The following is a 24,787-nucleotide window of genomic DNA, read 5'->3' on the forward strand; positions in this document are numbered from 1 at the left end:
CAAGAGGACTAATTACTATCTCCATCAGGTAGCAGGAAGCTTCTCGCCTCAGATGATCTGGCTTCTATCCATGTGGAGATAACCTCCACTCCAGTGTGCCCGAAACAACACTGGGTAAGTGAGGTTCAAGCATTCAATGGTCCCTGCAGAAGACTTATCAGGTTTCCTGCCTTATCTGCCTCAGACACCTTGGCAAAGTGTTCCAAATGAAAATATATCTCCTGTTAACTGCTTGCACTGCCTTCATGCTTAATGCCTCCTTGCTTAGATGGAGGGGGAGAGTGCTAAAAAAAAAAGAAAAGTAAAAAAGTGAGGACATTTACACTGCAATATTCAGATGTGTCATTTTTCTAAGCATATGCCTCTTTACAGTAAAAACTATACTTGTTGCCAGTCACCAAATGTGTTAGCTTTGGACAGACTCTGGGAGGATTCTATCAGACTGCCTCAAAGGCACATCAGTACCATTAAGCTAAACTAAGTAGACAACTGTCCACACTCAGGGACAAGAGGCTCGGTAAATTCAACAGGGTATTTACCATTATCCTTTCAATCCAGGTGTCAAAAAAAAAGAAGAAAAAAAAACCCCATAAATAATTTTTCAAGTTCTGTCTTTCAGAACAACTTATAAACCTTCTCAGTTTTATAAATACTATAATTAACACTAAAAAAACACCCGCTACTGATAGAGATTGTTAAAAAATGTACCTTGACACTGAGCTGTTCACGATTTTTCTTCAGGAAGACTCACCACTGACTTGAACCACAGAAAATCAATACTGCTAAAATGATCAGACAGCAGAATACATGTAGATGAAAATTTCCTACTTTAACACACAGAGAATTCCTGACTGCATGGAGTTGTACACATAAAAATGTTCCTTTTTGTTTCAGTCATTATTATTTCACCTTTTCTGTTGTATGCTGTTTAGCAGAAACTGAAAATCTGAAGATCCAGCAACACAACTTGTCATTAACTAAAATATGGGTCTGATTCCTATAAGGAATACACCCAATTAGCTGAAACAATTTATTTCCATATGATCCAACACTTCTCCACTACACAGTAGGAGAAAAGACATCCAGGCACTATTCAGAGAATTTAGACATAAAGTACATATTCTGCCTAAGTCTTTGAACAGATATCAGATTAGGGATGAGAGCAGTACTTTTCTTCTTATACTTTTCTTCTTATCCAACCAAATCCCATTCATCCTATTAAAACTTACTTTCAAGCTGCTGACACCCATCACAGACATCTTCATTTAGAAAAAAACAGTTACCAAAAGATGGAAATCTATTCAGCCCTCTAGACAGATTCACCACCACCTCAGAATTTTTTTCAGTTTACTTTTTCAGTCCCTGCAGGATGCTCTGGTGTTCAGATGTCCACAAAGAGAATGACTGAACAAAGTAACTACAATTTCCTTTTTCACAAAAGACCCCAGAAACCCAACCAAGCCTGAAAAAGCCACAGAGTTCTCATTCCATTAGAATCAAGGAAGGAAAAAGAAAGGTGTGGGGGATGAGCCATACTGACCAGGAGATAAATTCATTCTTAGAGCTATTCCAGTAAGTTTGGTTTCTAGTTCTGTTTAGCAGCTCCCAGTAAGAATTAAAAGCATGTCAGTGGAGGTGGAGTGAAAAAGAACAAAAAATGTAAGGGAAAGAATAAACAGCAGGAAAAAATCTCACTGACCACCCTCAGCAAAGCTCTTCCTCAAGATGCAAGGAACTCTGCTGGCATAGCAAGTTAATTTAATTCTTCCTGCCCCACCATTCTTGACTCAAGGCCATTTGATTTCACAGTTCCAGTACTTGCAGTAGTTAGCAAGTTGTGCCATGCACTCTGCAGAGTGAAAAGCCATGACTGCAGCATGCCAAAGTCTAATCTGTGACAGGCATTCTCAGTTCTGGAACTCTACACAGCGTGCCTGGGATTGCTTGGTGCTGTGAGGCAGCAAACAGGCCCATGTGCACAGTCTAAACCCTGGGACCTAGGGATGCATCCTGAGAATATTTACTACCAGTACAATGCTAATCATAATCAGCATGTGGAGATACACTCTCTGCAGGATAAAAGGGCAGAAGAAAGCCTGTGTTTAGATTGGACAGCAAAGACAAGATCATAGCCGGGAGGCAAAAAACTCATAAAACAGTTTCATTTAAAGCATACATACAGATTAAAAATTAACCACTGTTGCCAAAAACTGCACATGACCCCACCCACAGCCATACCTGCCTACATAGGGACTGCCAAATGCAAGAGGAATATGTGCTTTCCTGCCCCACCAGCATGACCAGCCAAGATCCACCACCTCTCATCTGTCCCCAAGAAAATGCCCAAGAAAGAGTCACCATTTATTATTGCTCTTGATGACTGGCTGTTATAGAAACCAGGAACTTCAATGATTTTACGGAAGCTAGTCGTCCTTCTGGGTCTAAGAAGTCTTAAATTTCAGGCAGGTAGCTTGACCCAACTGTTCAGAGGTGGAATAATGTGGAAATAAAAATCACCATTGCTACTGCTGTATGCTTTTTTAGACCATACTAAAGAGCTAAAAACTCAAAGCTGTTTTACTGAAAATGCTGCAAATATGCTGTCCAGAAGCTATTATCCTCTCCTGTAAGTGATGAGTCCACAGACAGTAATGTCTGCAGTCCTATTTTGCCAGCATTTCCATTACAGCTCTCTATTTTAATGAAGAATTAATAAGATTAAATACACTTTGGCTAGTAGACCTTCAAGTTCTATTACAGTACATTGTATTTACATTAGAAATGTTAATGTCACAATTCTTCTTGACTTTAAAAAGTACAATGGTAAATTAATTTACTTTTAAGATGGAAACCGTACCAAAAAAAATTGTTTAAAATCTTTAAACTTATTCCATGACTTTTTATAGAAAAAGTACATTATTTATGCCATTAAAAGGAAAAGCTAATGCATTTTTGTAATGTAAGAATTAATTGAATTCAAGAGAACTAAGCAGATCCCAGAGAAGGGCAGCTACTCTCTCTGTACATAACATAATCATACGCCCTAAATCCAATTATTTTCTTCCTCTGAAAGGTATTTAAGGATGTCATCTCTGTAGGGCTGGCCCAGTGCCACAGAAAGCCCAATGCACACTGTAGGCAATGAGAAACCTTGCATTCAACTTACGCTTGAAAACCTTGTGCGGAACCAAAGATTCAAGCGTGAAAAGCACCAGGATGTTGAAAACAAGCCTTCATACATATTTTTCAACTATTGATGTTCATCAAAACTTAAAAAAACCAATCAATAGTCAAATCTAAGGGGAACCTTCAAGTTTTATATGCAACATATGATGACAGTGAAATGGGAAGCTTTGGGAGCTCAGGGATATTCATCTCATGTGTGTTTAACCATATACTGCAGTTATCAGTGGAAGTCACCACTTCTGAGATTTATGGTACAAACAGCACCCTCGAATTTTCTCCACTCCTCCTCCAGCTTACTGAAGAGGAATCCAGGGAGCACATAAGCTGAGACAGCTGAAACAAGGTTTCATCATCCATTCAATCATCCTTAGATTCAGACTGCTTTACACCAGATGCCTGATTTTAATCATTGCCCATATGTCTGAGTAAGCATAAAGCACTGCAGAAATGAGACTTAGACCTTCATGCTTTTTCTCTGAAACCATATATTTTTCTGCTTATAATCACCCAACTAACACGTGAATGATTACAATTTTCTTAATTGTCCCTAGTTTGTCTTCTATGAGATGGCTGAATTAAAAAAGCTGGTATCTTCAAGGACAAATGTAGAGTAAGTATTGCTGCATAATATCCCCAGCCAGTAAAGTCCATTATTGGGTCCTGGAATAAAACATGACAAACTTTGTTATGTTATCTTTTCCAGGGTGTCACTACCAACCCAACACATCCTAAAACTTTTTAAAGCCTGGCTGCCTCCAATTCATGATACATCCAAAAATTTGTAATTTTTCCCCCACTGCTTTTTCTAATAACTGGTGCTGTTCCATTCTTCTTGGGATGGTGGATGACAATCATCACACCTGCACACTGGAATGCAGCTGTCAGAGTAATTCCATCCAAAATTAAAGCAAGTTCCATGAAAGTAAAGGTTTTATACCTGCATCTAAAGGGGGAAAAATACAGTGATCTGGTCTGTAGCATATTAACTGCTTTGAGTTTAGGATCTTTTTTGGTTACATCTCTTTCTTCTACTTTTTTCTACCTGTATGGCATGTGCCCTCATTTAAGTCTTATGTACAGCATGTGTCCCAGTAAATTGTTCCAATGCAGCTCAGAACTGTGACACAGACTGCATGATTTGAGCAAGAAACGTCCTTAAGCTCTGCGTGCATTTTGAAAGCTATGAAAAATATCCAAAGAATAAATACAATTTAAATCTGACATTTGAAAGCAAACTTAAAGACTTATTTCTTCTTATTTATGGTACTCTAAAGATTTTGAGGTCTATTGTACAACAATGCTGTATCTGTATAATCATCAGGCCTGCAATTTTGCTGGGAAGTGTTTTTCAAATGGCTGTTTTGGTTGCCTATATAAGAAACAGACAATTAAATAGAAACAGGTATTTCTAACAAGGACTTTGGAAAATGTCTCTCTGCGCCCAGTATAGAGAAAACATGAATCTTCACTGAAACAGTTATATTTCATTAGTGCCTGTAGCTGCATAACTTCTCTTCATCTTCTGTGGAGAGGTGGGGGAAAACATTGTTAGTGACAATGACATCATTTGCCAGTAATAACCAACTATGATTAAATTCAAAATATTGTTGAATCAACGTTTTCTGGCTAAGCTAACAGGACAAAAGCCTTAAGAAACTATATTTGCTTTATTTTCTGGAGCTAAGGTCAAGCACGCTGAAGCTCCAGGGTTTCTTTTGAAAGGTGGAACTTTCAAAACTAATTGGCTAAACTCCAATTAAGAGACAAACTGACAGCATAAGATATTTGTTTAGGATCTATGTAGTAATGTATCAAAGCCAGTCCAAAGGACAAAAGGAATTGCCTTTTGTGTTTATTTCTACCAAAGGAAAACAGAAGAAAAAAAAATCTATCAAAGTATTCAAATTCAAAACTGGATTAATGTACATTGAAAACCTTTGAATGCACAACTAGCAGGAAAGGGGAAAGTGGTATTTTTCCCCCCTTTGGATGCTCCATAAAAAAGGCTAAATTTACAGTTCTGTATTTTTAGAAAGATGGTAGTATTTGCTTGTTTTCTTCCCCCAGTATATCACAGATAATACTCAGCTACTGGGTTTACAAGGTATTTGCAACTGTAACTCAACAGACAAATCCTTTGTTATAAAGAGAGAACAAATAATGGGGATTTACAAAGCTGTAATTATACTGAGAGGGTTTATGCGTAAGGATGTATTAAAAGAAATACTATAGGCAAAATACCTTTTTTTTTCCTAAGAAATCCTCTGAGCATTACTACCACTTATAGTAAGGGCCCTTTTACCATAAAAGGGATTTTAAATGCATCTCATGCCTAAAGGATGCCCGCAGACTCTGCCAAGCTCTCCTACGTAGGCTGAAGTTGGTAGCATATACCTGTTTTACGGTTAGCAAATGATGATGAACGAGCAGAACAAACCTCGAGCCCAAAACAAACCACACTAAAGGCAGATGATGAACTCCAGCAAACAGCCAAGGCATGTCAGCTGCTGCAAGCCTTGGCAGTGAGTGGGGAGCAGAGACGGAGAGGTGGAGTGTGCCGGCCCCAGGAGCAGCCGCACGGCTGGGTGCAGGCAGGCACGAGCAGAACCACTGAGCCAGGAGCCACCCCGCCTACAGGTCAGGCTCCTGTAATGCCACCAGCACGTGAGTGACAATGCACCCCTCAAGTAACACACCACCAAGGACAAAGACCATATTCTTGCCTTTGCACTGGTCCATCTGGTCATGAAAGCCACTTGAACACACTGGAGCAGGACGCCTTAAACCATGGGGGATGCAGGCAGTATTTTGGATCTCCTGTTTCACCAGCAGCTTCCTGAGGACAGATGTTCCCAGTGCACCAGAGACCTGTGGCTGGTTGCACAGCATTCCCCAGGAGATCCACTCTGGGTACAGCTGTGCCCTGAGGATGCTTTGAAGCTGGCTGCCAGCCAGCTTGTCCCAACAGTGAGGAAACACAACAGCAAAGATTACTTCAAGCATCCAACTGTCTGAATTAAAGATGATGTCAGGTTTCCCTTCAACGTATTCCATAAGCAGAACGTAGCTGAGAAGTTATTTTACTATATGATGCAAATTTTTTTTATTTAGTTTTCAATGGCAACCACAGTTTCTACTCTTGTTTAGTCAGAATGATTTCTACATCTCCTCACCGTAGAACACTGAGCTGGGAATCACAAAGACAAAACATTTTGTATAAATTTATTCTGAGATCCTTTTGACCTTGCTGGCTTATTGGTAAACTAAAATGGGAGAATCTGAATGTTATTCAAGAAAATATAGTAAATAAAACTAGAATTACTTTCCCAAACCTCTTCTCTAAGATCAGTGATTCATTTTCCTAGTTTAGATTTTTTAAATTATTGTTTATTGGTATCAATAACAAGCAATTCTGTATTGGATTTTTACGGTTACACCTGGACACATTGGAACAGTTGCTAGTGCAATATATGACCAAAAAAATCCACTACTTTATTATTAATTACTTTTATGGAGACAGGCACTATGATTAACTAGATGGTCAAGGGAATTCCAGATCCATGCAAAAGACACCAGTTGCACTAGCAATATGTTTCCCAACGATAACCTTTTTTCTAATATACTAATTACAATGTTTTGACTTCTCGCGTGGATCCCTGAACCGGGCTGAGGGAAGGCAGTGGGACAGGAATGCACAGGAAGGAAGAATGTGGTAGGAGGCATTTGGAGCAAACCCAAGGCACAAGGAGGCTGAGTGGTCCCAGTTTGACCAGAGGGAGGAATGGGCAGCATCACCTCTACTACCCTTCCACATCAGCATAGAGCTGGTGGTGATAGGAGGTGCTCACAGCCTGCTGCAGAGAGGGACAGGGAAGCCTCCCAGGGAAAACAGAGGACAGAGGCAGAGGTTCATATTCTTCCAGACTGATCCCTCTGAAGTATGATTCCATGTCCACTGGCAGTATTAAGAAACATAATATTCCACTTTCTCTCTTTTCCATTTCATTCAGAAAAGGTTTTCATACTTGCTTAGTTTCCTGCTTAAAAGGAAGATCAAGAAATGTTTGAACAAGGCCCTCAGGCATGTGGAGCAATTCTTGAGGTGTGCTGTGCAGGGCCAGGAGTTGGACTCCATGATCCTTGTGTGTCCCTTCCAGCTCAGGATATTCTGTGATTCTATGACAAAGCAAGGGAATACTATAGCTAAGCTACAGTGGATTATAAATCCATATTTTTAGTTTTACAAACCAGAGGAGCTTTTGTTACATATAATACTTCAACGTTGGTGTTTGATCCTGAAATTTAAAAAACAATCCATGATTTTTGTATTTGGGGTAAGTCATATGGACTACGTAATGGAAAAACTCTCTAATTTATCTAAATCATTATTATATTTTGTTCTCTCATGGTCCCAACTGTTCATTGTTAATTAGATCCTGCCACAACAACTCATTGTGCAAACTGCATACTCTGTTTTAATCAAAATCTTGGACGGCATTTTGGATGGCATCTTAGAAAACTTGAACAGAACACTCTGTGGTTTCCTAACTGATGAAGAATCAAAATTATTAGCTATGAACACATCTTCCACTGGATGCAGACACTTGTTATCAGGTCATTTTGATGAGCAGCTGCCTGTTTAATGGAACTATTTTAGATTTCCTTCTGTTTTTTACCTTTCTTCACTCTGAAGAGTAATGAATAGAAAACCTGACCATTAGGTCACTTCCACAGTGAACTCCTAACATTTTCTTTTGACTTCCATTTCATGCTGTGCTGAAAGTGATGCTGTAAATGAAAAATACGAGTGTGACAGTCTCATCTATTTGAAATCAGTTCTCTTTATTTATAATGTTTAAATTATTTTCCCTATTATTTTAGCAGTTAAGAGATATGGGTAGTGTTTGGGGATGAAACACACCAACAAGCTCATGATTATGGACTGCTTTTATAGATGTACTTTGGTGACAAGGCACTCGATCAGATTATCCTCACAGATAGTTACTGGTGACAAAAATCTGGAAAAGGCTTCATTGGCAGAAATAAACACAGCACAGCACTTTTACCTACCAATATGTACATTGCCATTTGATTAAATTTTTGATTGTGGTGCAACTGTTTTAAGAACCCTTGCTAGGTTTTACATTTTGCTCTGTAATATTCAGCTATTTCTTTTATGTCAGTCCACTCAGCAACTTCTTTCCTGCTGTCTATCCCCCACTACAGCCCCAGGGAATCACAGACTGACAAACTGATCAGTTTGCTTTTGCCTAATCACCTATTGGTAGCAGCTCCATCACCAAGTCAAAGCAAAAAAGGAGAAAGCAGCCTTGTTTATGATGTTTGTTGGCACACGGACAATGGGATTGAGCAGACTCTCAGCAAGTCTGCTGACAGCACCAAGCTGCATGCTGTGGTTGATGCCACCCAGAGGGACCCTGACAAGCTCAAGAGCTGGCTCTGTGTAGAACTCATCCAGTTCAACGAGGCCAGGTGCAAGAGCCTGCACCTGTGTCTGGACAACACCAAGCTCAAATACAGGCTGGGTGGAAATAGGATTGAGAGCAGCCCTGAGGAGAAAGACTTGGAGGTGTTGGTGGATGAAGAACTAACTGGACATGACCCAGCGATGTGCACTCACAGCCCAGAAAGCCAGTCATGTCCTGGGCTGCATCCAAAGCAGTATGGGCAGGGGATTCTCCCCCTCTGCTCTTGTGAGACCACAGCTGGAGTGCTGTGCCCAACTCTGGGGCCCCCAACATAAGAAAGACTTGAACCTGTTGGAGTGAGTCCAGAGGAGGCCATGAAGATGGTAAGAGGGCCAGAGAACCTCTCCGATGAAGACACGCTGAGAGAGTTGACTTTGTTCAGCCTGGAGAAAAGAAGGCTCTGGGGTGACCTTAGAGCACCTTCCAGCACCTAAAGGGAGCATACAGGGGAGCAGGAGAGGGAGCAGGAGAGGGACTTTTTACAAGGACATGCAGAATGGCTTTAAACTGAAAAAGAGTAGGCTTAGATTAGATATTAGGAGAAAATTCTTTTCTATGAGGATGGTGAGGCACTGGAACAGGTTTCCCAGTGAAGTTCTGGATGCCCCAAATCCTGGACATATTTAAGGCAAGGCTGGATCAGGCTTTGAGCAACCTGGTCAAATGGAAGGCATCTCTGCCCACAGCAGGCCCCTTCCAACCCAAACCACTCTGATTCTGTGATTCTATGAAATAGCCACAAAATCAATGTTGTAAAGGAAAAATTATAGGGGATTCCATACTGCAGTACACAAAATAGCAAAATCTAACACACTGTCTAGCCATCAGTTATTCCTGCTTGCCCTCCCCTTGCATTAATACAGGCAATAATAACACAGTTGTTTTATAATAAATGACACTATATCATAAAGTATAATATCATCACATTGTATTATGCAATTGCAGATAGATGTAAAAATCTATTTGATTTTAACCTAACTTTTTCAAACTATTTAAAGCCTTCAAACACAGCCTTGTTTTTGAAAGGAAATCGAATAAGCTCAGTTTGCACATACGAGTGGTGATTTTGGATGCCTGGGCATTTCTGTGACCAACTGAAATGTCTTTAATGGAACCTTGTTTAATAAGAACTGAATAGCATCTTTCAGATGTTTTAGGTTTGCACTCTAAAATGGCCTTATGCCAAATCATGAGTCACTTTTGAAAATTTAAGATCCTGTATCTAGTATCAAAACCCAACAAAAAATAAATTCCTTAACTATTATCAGAGTAGCACCATAATTTGGAGAAAATGAAAAGATCACTTTGGTTGGTTTCTTTCCTAGAACAAAACAAAACACCACAGCCAAAGTTTTCAACTGGCAAGTAAAAAACAAACAAATAAACAGACACAAAAATAAGCCTCTTTCTTAAATGGAGGAAAAATATTTTCAACTGTTCACAAATTAAACAACTTCTGCCTGTATTTTAGAGGAAAAATCATAACAGAAAGAACAAAAGCTTGTCTACTTTTTTCACATGATGGATGTAATGCTACATCAGCCCATTTCAAGCACTGTGCCTCTAAAAGTTTAAACTAAACAGATCATATTACTACCACTGAATATAAATGCTAAGGATCAAAATCCCCCAACATTTTCCTAGTAAAATTATCCTAAGTAGCAGTTTGCCTGCACAACACCTGAAAAACTGACATTTCAAAACCCTCAAAATTCTGCTTTGCCCTGAGAAAAGATACTGATAAGCAGAGACTGACGGAACAGCAGCCTGCTTCCTTGTCACACAACTTTTATATTCGTATTTCCAAGCAAGTTCTGCAAAGTGACTGACAGACATAGAGTTTCAGAGGAAAAAATAAAATCAACATAGCTGAAATTGTGTTGGTTGAATGCCACAGCATGGCAGACAGCAATTCTACATGCCAGCACAGCAGGAAAAGAACGCAATTGCTTTTAATAGACAGGCATTTAAGTGCAACTAGTATAATCTGTAGTGACATTTTCCCCTGTCTATTATGTAAGCTGAAAGCTAAACTTGTGCTTTTATATAGTATATTGCCTATCTTCAACACACTGCCTTATCAGCTTTCTCTCCATTTTTAAGGTATTTTAGTAGCAAAGAAGGGGAAACTTATCACATCTTTGAGATTCCTTCTTAATATCCTATTTTCTTCCATTATGTGTTCATGTTGCCACACAGACAGGCTTCAAAAGGAACTCTTCTTTGTTTAGTTTGTACGGTTCATCTTCTATGTCTAAAAACCTCTCAGAGAATTTTAGCTCTCCATAGAAAACAATTTAAAAGGTAAAGAATAATCTAGGAAATTCAAAGAAAAGAAGAAATAAAAAAAAAGAAACAAAGAAAAGATGGAATTAAAAAACCTCAAGTACTGCCAATCCATTTCACCAGCATCATTCCCTAACATCTCTTTTTCAAAATTTCAGGAAAAGAAGTGAAGAAGCAAGGAAATGGGTAGTTAGAGACATCACCATTTTTATATCTCAGGCATCTTCCAGAATGTGCGAACATCTACCTTCGCAACAGTAATTATCCTTGACAAGATTTTCAAAATGGCACTCAGCAGCAGCTTTAGAGAGATCAGGAACTGCCCACAGAAAGAGCAAAAGAGATCATGACAGACTTGCTCTGCTAAAACAGGAGTTTATGACTCCAAGATACTTAAATTAATAATCCTTTTCCAATCTTTCTGTCCATCTATCTACTGTTACTCACCTCTGTGCTGCCCCTGGATTAAGCTGATATCTTAATCAGTAACCCTTTCAAGACAGCCAGCTCCGATAGACTGACTTGTTTTTAATGTATTTTGATAGACAAATAAAGCTGTCTGAGTGCCAAGGAGTCTGCATATTTAAGATTCAGTACTCAAAGAAGCAAGTGATTAAAATCTAGTGATTTTGCAAGACAAGTTCGTATGGGCTATAAATACAACACATAGCATCAAAAGGCCTCACCACCCAGACATCTGAATACCAGAAGGAGACAGAAGGCATAAAAGAAATCAAACCTTCAAAAACAGCATACCAAATTGATTAGGCAACACTGGAAGAATGAGTCTTATAGGAGACACTTTGTCCTGTATATGTGCCAAACATGTTTATGATTTCTCTTAAAAGACCTATCTTGCATTATCCTGGTAGTACCAGATAGCTCATGTCCCACCTGCCTTCCCAAACTGTGCATCCCACAATAAACAGCACTGCCTCCATTAGAAGAATGTCCCTTCCAGGTACATATCACCTCCTGAAAAGGTACTAAAAATGTCCTACCTCAGTGCTTTCAGAGCCACATCATGAGCAGGAATCCTGACTTTCCCAATCTGGAGCAGGAGCTTTCATATATACACAGACAACACTGCAGAGCTTGTTGGACAAGCTATGGGTGCAAGAGTGGTGCTGACCACTCACCCAGCTCTACAGACCACGATGTAAACCTCCCCCACTCCCTTGGAACTGCATGCCTGCTGAACCATGCCACTGATGCCACCCCATGCATCTGACAGAAAGTCTCCTCCACGTGAAAGTTTCTGTTGGGAGCTCCAAGGGGGATGTAAGACCGCTGCAGCTCACTGAGCACCCCAGGGCACTGTGCCCAGGAGGTACCAACAACCAGCTCTCCCCTGACACAAAACCCTCCCACAGACAGGGTAGAGCCCATGAGAGCCATCCAGACACAGGATAAGATAAAACGTTTGCAAAAGCCTTACAAGAGGACAGAAATCTACGAAACCACTAACAAACTCACTCAGAAACCTCACGATGCTCATGCAGGGAGCAGTAACTGGAATTTCAAATATAAAATACACCACCTACACTATATCAGATAATACTCTTTGTTTTCTATTGAAACTTAGTACAGGAGCTGAGACTTCCTATGCTCACTAGCTGGGGAGGGCTGTGAATCCAGCAATGATCCATGCTCTGCCCTTTCTCAGAAAATAGATGCTGAATGAGACAAGCAGTGGGAAAAAACAACCTTAAGCTCAGCACAAAGGGATTTTTTTTCCTCATTACAGCACAAAAAACACATAGCAGGGGCGTATTTCCATTTAGCTTTCTTTGTGTTGGTTGCTTCTTTTATATCAGACAGGTGTTGAGCTGGTGAGGCTGACAGTAATCTCCATTTACCTGGCAGACCCCAGCTGCAGGTAAGGTCTTTACATCATGACAGTGCTGCTAACATTTTTCCTCTAATTATGTTTGCTCGTATTCTATTCTCCAGGTCAAAAAGGAAAGAAGAGTTTCAAACACTTAACAGAGATTCCTCCTTCTAAAGAGAATTATCCAGAAAACCTGCAATTCAGAATTAATAAAGCCTTACGCCTTTTCCACAGAGGTTTTTTGAGTCTTACATGCAGAGGAGAGTTTTTCATTTATCAGGCAGCAGAAAGGGAAGGGCTTTCTACCAGGTGATTTTGAAATTCTTGGTCAAAGGTTAACTTGGTTTTTAACTTCAAAGTACAGAAAAACTTGGAGGTTGAAAGGATACAGTAAAACTTCAGAGGGATATTACCAACCTGAAGCCAGGCTATGAAGGCACGTAAAGCTGCCTTCTGTGCTACACCTTTCCTTGCTCGTGGTTTCACAGGCAGTTCCTAAGAAGGGAAAAGGCAAAGTCCGTTTGGGAAAGTTTAAAATATAATCAGATTTCCCTGGCTGGCAGCACCAAAGGCGGAAAGGCAGTTTCACTAATTAAGATCTGAACTTCTGCTTCAACTTCAGCTTTTCATAATGTTACTAGATATTTTAAAATATGGTACTCATTCATTGCAGGGTGCAGCACCCGCAGGGCAGTGAGTAATGGTTTTACCCTTGCTTCAGTACTGGCAGCAGCATGTTGGACTGGAAAATGAACCTCTACTTCCTATCTATTTTTATAATCAGTTTATCTACCATCTCCTTAATTCTTACCCCTATATGCACATTAGAAACAAAACATTTAAGTCTCAGTACTATGCTGAAATATATTCACAACACTGCCATTGACAGCTCACCAGCGACACTGACTTGCAACTGAGGACAGCATTTGGCCCCAACCAGTACATCTGTAGTCTGTATGAAAAATTCATGAGCTAAATCTTTTCACTTCTTTTATAAATAGGAGACAAAACGAGCGAGTCATCACTTAGTCAGCCAGGCAATGATTCAAAATCTAAACCTAGGATATCGTGTTAAGGAAAGTAACTGGTTATAGATCCAAAGTATATATTCTTCCCATAGCAGGAAAAGGGACAAGACTAAGTTATTCTATTTTATGCCTTTTTTTTTTCCATTAATTGAAAAAGTATACAATACCAGCTAAACACAGCAATAGGATATAAGAAACAAAATAGAAATCTGTAGTATTATATGCCCAGATATATTTTGCTGCAGCCTTGAAGTCATCCATATTACTGAGTTCTGGTTTATTTGCAAGCTTTCCTGTTTACCTAAACACAAACATTACTTCTGTATTTTGTGACTAGCACTATGAGGTGATATTAGCTGAGGAGGTGACAGCTGGCAGGAACTTTTGAATGGAAGGGTCTTTTTCTAACTGATACACACAAAGCTCTGTATTAACTCTCACAAGATGTACTGTTTACTAAAGATGATTACCCACGAGTAAATAATGAGTCATGATATCCTTAAAAAAAAAAAAAAAAAAAAGCCACACAGAGTTAAAGAATAATTTCTAACATGGGTAAAAAGACAGCACTGAAAACTGAATCATTTAGGTACATTTGTCCTAATTAAGTGTTAAAACTTAGAAAAGCTATAGAAAATAGACATAATTACATAAAAATATGTTAGAAGATCTTGAAAATACTGTACCTCCTTTAATATGACTGTAAAGCACCATTTACAGACATACAAAAAGGTAAATGCAGTCTTAAATATATGCAGGTACAAAAGGAAAAAGGATTTTTAATTGAACAACACAACAGAAACAAACCACAGTAATTTTGTCATTCTTGATGGATTACTGTTCTATCCTTACAAGCAATTCAGACCAAATGTATTGGAATTCAGGCAAGAAAGCAGCACTGCGAATTCAACACCATAATTATAACAGGGATGCAAACTGCTCATTTTTATTATACAGGTTATCAGATGACTTTCTTGCACTTTGGGAATTTAATGTCAGGAAATCCTCCAGACGATGACCAACAGTGGTGAAATAGTCTCTCCTTCATTATTGCTACTTCCATATGCATCTTATTTCTAATGCTACCTTATACATTTCTAAAATCACCACTAGGCTCCGAAAGTTTCTCAGGGGAGTACAATGGCAGAAGGAAGTTTATGAAAAGCAGGCTTACATTATGTCCACTATTCATTCATCTGTAAGGATTTTGCCTAAAACAGTTTGCTCCCAGCCAATCTGCAAAGCCTCCCAGACACCTGTGAAGCTATCAGCAGTTTTAGAAGACAAATTAAATGGAATCTACTGATCCTTATGACTTTTCAGCAGCTGACAGTGGTGGCTCTGGAGTGACAACAAGAGTTAAAGTTTTACATACTCTACTGGAACTGTGATTTTTCATTTAATCTCCTGAAATGTTTCCTTGCAAGGACTAAAGTAGAACAAGCTGGATTCTTAAAAAAAAAATCAGAACAATAATGTGAATATAGGAAAAACCAAACACCTACCTTGCTTTCTTTGTGAACACTGCTGTATTAGAAAAAGATCCAGACTGTAAGTTGAAATGGGTGTTGTCCAAATGTTAGGACTAATGCTCTTTCCTTAACATGCTACATTCTGAAATTAAGCATGCCAGGATATATTTGAAAATTTCACGAGGCTGAAATAGTCACATTAGAATTACTCACACTGAAAACACTGAAGTTCTACCATGACACCTCCATTCAAACCTGGGTATGACCACCCCATTTTGGGCAGTGCTGCCCAAGTGGGGTACCAATCAACTAAGGGAACAAAAGCTGGTCATTTTGACATGAAGACAGGGGTGCTTCTCCTCTGTGTATTTCTCCTAGCATTGGTCTTAAAATGTAATCTCTTGTACTTTGACCAATCTACAGTCTCCATACACTTAGTCACACTTCTGGCTTTTTGAGATAATATGATTTTAAATAACAAGTTTCTCGGAAGTTGTTGAAACATTTTAAACAGCATTTTTTTGAGAAGAACCAGACAGCCAGTGAGATGGCCAACCACAGCATGGATCTCACAACCTGCCCTGCAAGTTTTTTAAATTACAGACACACTTCTGAATCAGGGTCGCACATAACCTGCAATTCTGCAAGGTCCTCCTCCTTTTTTGGCTGACTGGTGATTGTTAAGATCACTGAAAAGGCACCGAGTAGCTTTAGCTGCCAATGTTCATAACAAGAGAGATGGCACTTCAACAATCCACAAATCTTAAAATACTACCAAAAGGAAAAGGAAAAGGAAGAAAAGATCAGTGCAATCAGAGCACTTCAACTAGAATAAAGACTCCTTTAGGGCACTTTAACTTCCAGTCTGAAGCTTAAAGAGAAAATTAAATAAAATCTAAAATGTCACACAGCACTTCCAAGATTGCATATGCTTACTTTAGGCAAATACCACTGAATCCTATTTTTGCTGTATCTTGCTTTTTATTATTGCATATGTTTAACTAAGGAAAAATATTACACTTAGATTGGAACAACTTCAATGTGTTTTCCTTTTAACCTTTCCATGATGTTAATGGCCCATATTCTCAATGCTGTTATACTAGAGTTAAATTAGATCAAAGGCATTTAGTGTTCAAAACCAGGACTTGTCACTACTACCAAAAATGATCATACAAGAGGGGACTTCACTAGCTGCCTACCCCTCATTCTGCCAAAGTCTCATCATTCTATAATGCACAGCTTTACACAACTTAATTTCTGCTGACCACTTCCAGGGGGATAATACCACCACACACAGACCAAAGTCTAGTAAGTAGATCCCCTTCTTAAAAGTTAAAAAACCCTCACTTTTTGCAGTTAGCTTTTACCAATACTTTCAGACAATATAGACATGGTCACTGAAAGATGTATACAGACACTTTGCAGTCCTTGTTAATGTAATATTTGTTTCACACTCTATTATGTGTCCAAATCCTGCCTGAACTCTTTCCTGTTTAATCTCTTATGGTTAGGAAAAAAGAATAAATAGTGAGCAGTACACAAAAGTGAATGCTGCGTTCTAGGACTGGACTTGTATGAACTACAGGAAAATGGTGCAAAACTGAGAAGAGCTAGGATAGCTATAGCATAACATCATGACCTCTCTTTACAGCCACAAATTACACCAGCAAAATGACAGTGTTCTGTGTGACCCTGCATTGGTTAATTTTTTCTCTCTTTTTTTTTTCATTACTGTGCCTGTCTTTGCTTTACCAATTCTAGTTACTTCCTCCAATTTGATAACGGTCTAACCAAACACATACTTCTCCTACACGTCCAAGCAGAAGACCCAATTTTACTGTCAACACAGCCAGATCAAAGCAGCTAACCTGTTTTGAAAACAGCTAGGCCAACACCCTAATAATGCCCCAATTTCTTCTGTTAACCAGAGAGATAAAATTATTCTTAATTAACAATGGGTAATTCCGCAGAAACATACGTTGAACATAAGTGTTGACAGAAAGTGAAATTCATTGGCTCAAAAATACAATGCCTTTACTCCCAGAAATTCAGCTACTGATCTACAAAATGTTCAAAAGATACAAAAATACGTGCTATGCTGCACATCCAGAGATAACAGGACAGAACAGTATCTTAATTCAGTAGGTTTTGCTCTATTTGTTGAATTACATAATGTTGATTAGAGGACATTAGCTTGGATTACAAAGTGAAGAGCATTAATTGCTTTCAGTATCAATAATGATGGCTAACTGACATATAAGATTATAAGGACCCTTGAGTTTTCACAAACTTTCACCAAGTTTTTCATAAGGATATCAGTAAACAAGAAATGCAACAATATTCAACAATGAGATTCCACATTACTACAGAAAAAGAAAAAACAAAACAAAACCAAAACCTAAAGTAAAAGTCTGAAGAAAAACACACAAGAGCACGGTATAAATTTAATCCCCAAGTCAAGATATTAGACTTGCCATATACACAGATGCAGATGGCTGGATATACTGATTCCAAATTTAGCACTGTAGATAAAATTACTTCCATCTTAAAAACACACTGTAAGCAGATCATTTTGCTCACAAACTGTTGAGCGTTGGAAAACAGTAAGCTTGTATCACCTACCTTTATTTTTGCCTTTCTCGATTCTCCAGCCGTAATAGCCACTGAAGACAATCTGATTAAGTTTCATTTTGGACTCCTGACCCCTGATTTCAAACATTGCAGGAAGATGTGCATTTATTACACATACATAATGTTGACTGAATTTCAAAATTGTTGTTGGGATCATAGCCTTTGCTTTCTGACATATCACTTCTGGGCACTACTTAAGGTCATAATCTGCCTGTGGTACTCACTGAGACTTTTTCATGTGGAAATGACACATTATTATGTATATAATATAAAGGTATTATATAAAGGTATATAATACCTTTGATATTATTAAAAAGGTAGCTTGTTCACCACTAGGAACATAATCACAGAAAACACATCCAAGTAAACTAATAGTATAGTACCACAAAGACTGCTGGCATCTGCTGGCTATAACTTAGTAGCTCAGATTTGCTGTGCTGACACAGAACACAAAAGGTGTGACACCAGACATCACTTTTTCTGACTCAAAATGCATCTACCAAAAAACGCAAAAAGCATGCAACAAACACAAACCCCCAAAGATTATCCCCTCAATACAGATAAGCTCAGCAAAAGTTAAGGGTTTAAACTGTAACTTCTGATCTGCCCATCTGCTTTCCCCACTTTGCCCTGCTCTCCAGATGGGAAAACAGGTGAGGTCTTCAATTACTCATATGTAGCTCTGTAGTTTTGCCCACACCCTTCTTCCTGTTACACCATCACCCGAGTGTTGTGAAATTTGGAATCTCCTAACAGAGATTGCAGATCTTAACTTCACACAGCAATGGGTAAAGCTCAGTCCTATTCTATCACATGCCTTGCAACATCTGCCAGGTTGAATCTCTAAAATTCTTCCAGCCTAATGCTCTTTCTGGGTTTAAATACTTCTTTTCTTAAAAAAGAAAAAAAAATGACATTGAGGTTTCCACAATCCTAATTTTCAAATTGTTTCAAACTCTTTTAGATTAGATTACCTTCCAAAGCAAACACAGCAATGCCATACTACTCTCATTTCCCAAATACAAACTGCCTTAAGACCATGCAGGGCTCACAATGCCTTTGCTTCTTTCATGTTCACACAAAAGGCTTTCACTGACTCCAGGAGATCTTTGAAAAAAGTACGGGATGTTCCACTCATCCAGAGCTATGTAAAGGAGCAAGTCCTAAAGAAATATTGACAAGATTAGGCATGATGTATCAGGAAACAACAAACCATTAAAAAGAAAATCAGACTGTAGATTTGATCTTGTAGATCTGGGCTTCAGTGGTAAAGGTCCCCCTTTACATATCTTTCTTGCACCATCAAACAATTCAGCTGCAGACTTGTGATCATCAAAACGGACTACAGCTATTTTTATACAGACAGGTTTTGAAGAGGCTTAGCTCAAGTTATAACTTGGCTTGAACTTCACAAAGAGGAGTCCAAGCTTTTTGTCTTATTGCATGCTATGCTTGTGCAGACAGCGAGCAATATCCTGTCAGCAATCCAATTACCCTTTTCCTTCTATCTCCAACGTAAATTGCTGATAAACCTTCCCTCTGGTCCTAAGCTGAGAAAATAAAGTATGTTGAAAATATTGAGAAATAGAGGTTTTTTTTAGGAAAAAGGCAGCCTGCACTGTTGTTGCAAAACACAGGTTAAACCAATTTGAACTTATATCATAGCAATGAATTCCCAGCTGCCATTTGTGGACAAGCTCCATCTATGAGCAAAGGTAAGGAGATGTCTGGTACATGCCTGGCTGCCAGCCAGTGTCCACATTGGTCCCCACAGGCCTGCCTCATGTGTAGGTGTAGCAGTAATGGGAGAGGGAAGATTGCTCCAGTTCAGGTTTTGTGGCCGCAATTCTGCCACTTTCTTGGTTTCAGAACTTGGGTTTTTGCTAGAAGGACACATAACCCTAGAAAGAGAGCTCTGAAAAAGCACTGGAAGCCAAACTGGACAGCAAAGGTCAAGGGAGAGGGGAGGGCAAAGGTTCACAGGGTAGTCTGCTTATGTAAATTTGGCTTTTTACATTTACATTCCCATGAGCAAAGCATAATCAGAAAATTATTACTAAACAGCAGGCAAGCCCTGGCTCCTTTTAAAGCCTATGATTCTTTCTATGGGATCAAAGGCAATGATCCTGAGAATTGGCCTCCTATGTGCAAAAGTGAGAGCATAAATTCTTTTTCTAAGTTTTAAGCAAGCTCACAACTCTGATCTGTGCATGGAAAATGCATTTAGAGCACTTTTTAAAGTTACAGAGACTCTTCGGGTGTTTGTGTTAAAGAGAAGCAATATGATTTGCTCTGTTAATTTGGTATGAATTAATGATTTTTTTTTTACTCCCTTGAATTTATTATGGGCAAGCCTGACAGACCAGCTTAATTTAAAAGTGTGCGCTACACTTTCCACTGAATCTACCTTAAATTATTTTGTATTTCTCTCAGCTCTAACAAAGTGAACTGCAATTCTCTTCCAAAACTTTTTCAGAAAGTTTCAGTCAAGGAACACCTGAGGCTGGAGAGGAGGTCTGCATACTGTCCAGTCCACTACCCTGCCAAATCAAACAGGGTCACCTGGAGCAGATTGCCCAGGACCATGTCCACCTGGTTTATTTGGTATCTCCAAGGATGGAGATGCCCCAGTGTCCCCAGGCAACCTGTATGAAGAGTCTTGCTATTTCTGCAGAAGTAGCTGGGGAAATGTTTGGGGTTGGTCTTTTTTCTACTATTTTTTCTATTTAATTTTAAATTCTTTTTCTTTCAACTACTTGAGTTCTAATCCTTGGAGCAGAACCTGTAACTTGGCAAGAAAGGGCCTTTTGACAAGGATGAATCCTGCTGTCCCTGTGAAAATAAAAATCTAGTCAGAAAGGGAAAATGGAGAGGCTTGCCTAAGTTTAATTGTGTTCACAAACATTCACTGTAGTATTTGGGAAAAATAAGGTGTTTTGTCTAGATTTTTGGATTTACCAGGTATCAGGTATTTCAGATTTGAAGACATCTGAAAACAGAAGGGAGCACACTTTATTTACGTATGGTTTTCCATGTATATGGCTCCATGCAAGGAAAGTGGCACTGAAGAGAAGCCACTGCAGAGCCTGCAGAGCCAAAGCAAGGAGACTTATCCATGTCACTGTGGGTAGGACAGAGAGATGAAGATGGCTAGCTCAGGGAACAGCTCTATAGAGACAGTATGACCAGAGTCCTCCATCCCTCAGGAATTGCAGAATGCAGCAATTTTCCCAGGTCATGCTATTCCCACTTGTACCTAACCTCTGAGCCCAGAAAGCACTTCTACTTTCACAAAACTAGAGTGTGTTTTGATATGAGGTGTCTTAAAGGGAGAACAGGAGAAGATTCTTCCACCTCGCAAAACACACTCCCACCATCCACCCCCTGGAAAGTCATGGCCAGAATGGCTGCAAGCGCATTCCCCGCATCCTACCGTGAGAGTGGCAGTGGGTGAGATTCATCTTCCCTGGGCAGAGGATGAAAGCAAACAGGCTTCCTAGGAGGCCTGGCTATCAGAGCAGTCTCTGGGTTCTCTCAGAGTTCAATGCAAATGAAGACAGCTGCCATCAAGATGGTATCTTGTGCAACAACCTACTCGGCAAGAAAGAAGGCTTCATGCATTTCAGAGGCTACAGAGGCTATCTCCGTTTTTGTCCAAATCTCGCAGCACATGTCAGTGCTCACATACACACACAGCAGAACTGCCAGGCAGGGGTGCAAGGGAGGGAGATGCCAAATGGCAGTGGGACTGGGGGCAAAAAAAACAATCAATCCTGAAGAGCTCAATACTCAGTAATGCAGAAAGTCAAGAAGGCAAAAGCACAGGGTCTGGCCAACACAATGGCAAGCAGGACTCTTGTCATTGGTTTATCCCTTCTGGTGGCAGGAAGACCCTGTTGGAAGGAACCAGGCATCAGACAACTCCAAGTAAAAGCCACTCTGCCAACACTGAGAGCACAGCAGCTGCCTTCAACATCAGCCAGATTCAGCAACTACAGCAACTGACAGGACATTCTAAGGGGAAGGAAGGTCAAGGATGCTATCTCCATGCATAAGACTCCAGAAAAATGAAATGTCTCTAGCAGCCCTCTCCCATTTCCAGCAAAGGAGAAAAGTGTGTGGTATCTGAGACTTGGGACCAGGGGCAGGCAGAACAGAACTGGCAAGAGAAATAAAGAGAGCTGAACAGTTTGCAACAATTGAATGAGAAGTTGGGTAGTCAGGCTAGATACCTTCAGGGTGCAGAGGTGATTTGCAACTCAAAACTCACAATAATCAATGACAAATGACTGTTACATGTGTATAATTCACAGGCAAGGACCACACGCTCACAATATTCTGCGTAACCAACTGCATTCCCTGTGATCTGATGTTCCCAAGTTTCCTGGATTCAAACAAAGTTAAGAGGAACTTTCGTTTTCAAGCACAACTATTATTACATAAGGCTAAGCACCCTAAAAAGTGAAGCAATACCATCCATGGACTCTAAACTTTAGTTTAAAGTTCAAAGCTCAAAGTCTTAATTCTTTAGTCTTAGTTCAAAGACACCTGAATTAAGGCTGCATATCAAATCCTAGTTCTGGTAGTTCTTTTCCTTTCTTTAAGCTTAATATTCAGCACCTTCTGCAGTTAAATAGCTGATCCAAGTCCTCTGGCCCAAGCTGCTTTATTCTGGTCACACAGAGCATTTCAATAAACTAAATCAATTCAGTAAGTCACATCAGTGAATTGGGCACAACACAAAATACATGCAGTTCAGCACTGCATAGGAAGTACTCTGTGTTCTAGATACAATTTTCTCTGTATTTTTAGAAATAAAATTAAATTTTAATATTTAATGGAAGTAATTTGATTTAAAAATTAAATTTGTCACAAATACTCTACAGGGGAATATTCTTTTAATGCATATGTTCATGGTCATATATATTCTGGATTTACATGGAAACAACTCTGTACAGACTCCTTCTCTGTTTAACTGGATAACAAATTTCACCTTATCTTTTTTTAGTGAGAAAAAATACAGTATGGAAAGTAAGACACCTAATTTATAAAAGAAGGCTCAAGATAAACCCTTCAATTTCCTGAAGTGAGGAACAAAGTTATTTTAAGCCTTATATAAAAATGCTACAGCTCATTATACTTTGAAGCACCTTGCACACAAACATGCCATGTTTTTTTTTTTTTAAATGTGTGACTTATTAAAAAAAAAAAAACAGAGCCAGGGACAAGTTCCCTTAAATCATGGGAATAAAAAGTATTCTAATGGAAAGCTAGAAAACAGTATAAAGTCACATGAAGGCAATCCTGTCAAAAGGTAGGCAAACGGACCAGGAATGATTTTGTGCTAAAGGTCAGGGGAAAAAAACAATGCTAAAGAAGAAATAGCTTCAATTTATTAGTGGTCATTCCTTCCACTGGCAGGAAACTAAGCAGCAGCAGCCCTCCATACCTGCTGAAGTACAGCTGGGCTGAGCACATGGCAAGGAGCTGGCATAGCAGAATGAAGAGAAACAATGCAAAGGCATGAGTGCGAGGTGTGGAATTAACAAGATACTAAAGGGGGCCAAGTTGCAAGACCAAGTCAGTGGAAGAAAGGTGTGAAGGTCTACAAATGAAAACATAAGGAAAAGGCCCATAGTCAAAGAACACTGTACAACTGTAGAAAACGAGAGCAAACATGACACACAACCCAAGGAAGCCAACTTGCAATGGTGACTCTGTGGGTAAGAAGAGCTGTTTTCAGCTCTTCTTACCCACAGAAATATATTTTTCCTGTGAATGTTTTGAAAATGGTTCATCCATATGCATGTCACTAAGATATCAGTTAGTGAGCAATTGTTCAAGGATCCAACTACTTATGTAGCTGACAGATACTTCTAATTTTCTTCAAAGAGCTCCTTTATTTTCCTACGCCATGGCTGTTGCAAAGCACATCTTACTGTCAAGCAGCATTGGTGCTGTACCTGTGGCATGCAGTTCATGCCAACCAACTCCCACGAAGGAGACACTCAAACATCAGCATCAAAATAGGTAAAAAAAAAAAAAAGCAGGTGAGCAGAATTAATTTCTACCCAAGTTAAAACAGCAATCATTGTGTGTGCATACATACAAGTGATTTGATTCTACATGTACCAACTTCAATCTGTCCAATAAAAGAAAGACATTTTGTTCGACTTTAAATACACTTGATGAGACATTGATCTTCTTGCTCTGTTTTTTTACCTTACTATTAGGTAGCTTGACAATCAGTCCTTTTATTTCTTCCAATGGAAAAACAGAACCCTAATTTATTGGGCTAAGTTCACCAGAGGACACAGAACAGTTCTGTAGTCTAGAATGATCACACTGCTTTCATGCGTATAATCTAATTATAACATAAGAGTATTTGCCCTTTTAGTTCATCAGTAAAAATTATTACAGCTTCCATATATTTAAGACATTTCAGGATATACAGTATTTTTTTTAACTGCAGTTTAATCCTTTGTTCTTTGACTAGTTCACTAGTTTCATAGGATATTTTATTTCTAATAAGCTACAGTGGGTTAGAGTAAAATGAGAATTTTTATGGCCAAAAACATTCAGAATGGAATGTTCAAGTTAACTCTTGTATTTCAAAAAAGCATTTTATTTGCTATCAGTTTCCTCCTCTCCATTTGCAGGGTTACATGCACTTTGGCAGTGTGACCATACACTGAAAAGGTTAACAGCAGAACCAACTTTTCCTACCAGTCTTTTTACTTGCATCGTCCCCCTACCATGACCACGTTTAAATTAAGTAGTTGTGATGAATAATGGAAACAATCTCATTCACGTGTTGTGAATTAAATGAGAGAAACAACTTATGCAAGACAATTACTTTATTCA

General features: G+C 39.1%; 1 protein-coding gene across 21 annotated transcripts in view; it reads right to left on the minus strand.

Annotated features, from left to right (window-relative positions):
- THRB (thyroid hormone receptor beta) overlaps window positions 1-24,787 on the minus strand; it is a 170,615-nt gene that overhangs the window by 129,268 nt on the left and 16,560 nt on the right. For 4 of the 21 annotated variants that reach the window (XM_085051108.1, XM_085051115.1, XM_085051116.1 and 1 more), the window contains exon 2: window positions 13,210-13,287. The exons of the other annotated variants lie outside the window; for them this stretch is intronic. The gene's annotated coding sequence lies outside the window, so the exon portion shown is untranslated. The remainder of the gene's footprint in view (window positions 1-13,209; window positions 13,288-24,787) is intronic. 21 annotated transcript variants of the gene reach the window in all.

This window comes from Lichenostomus cassidix, chromosome 2 (genome assembly GCF_008360975.1).
Source record: "Lichenostomus cassidix isolate B80296 chromosome 2, HeHo_3.0, whole genome shotgun sequence".
NCBI classification, from domain to species: Eukaryota; Metazoa; Chordata; class Aves; order Passeriformes; family Meliphagidae; genus Lichenostomus; species Lichenostomus cassidix.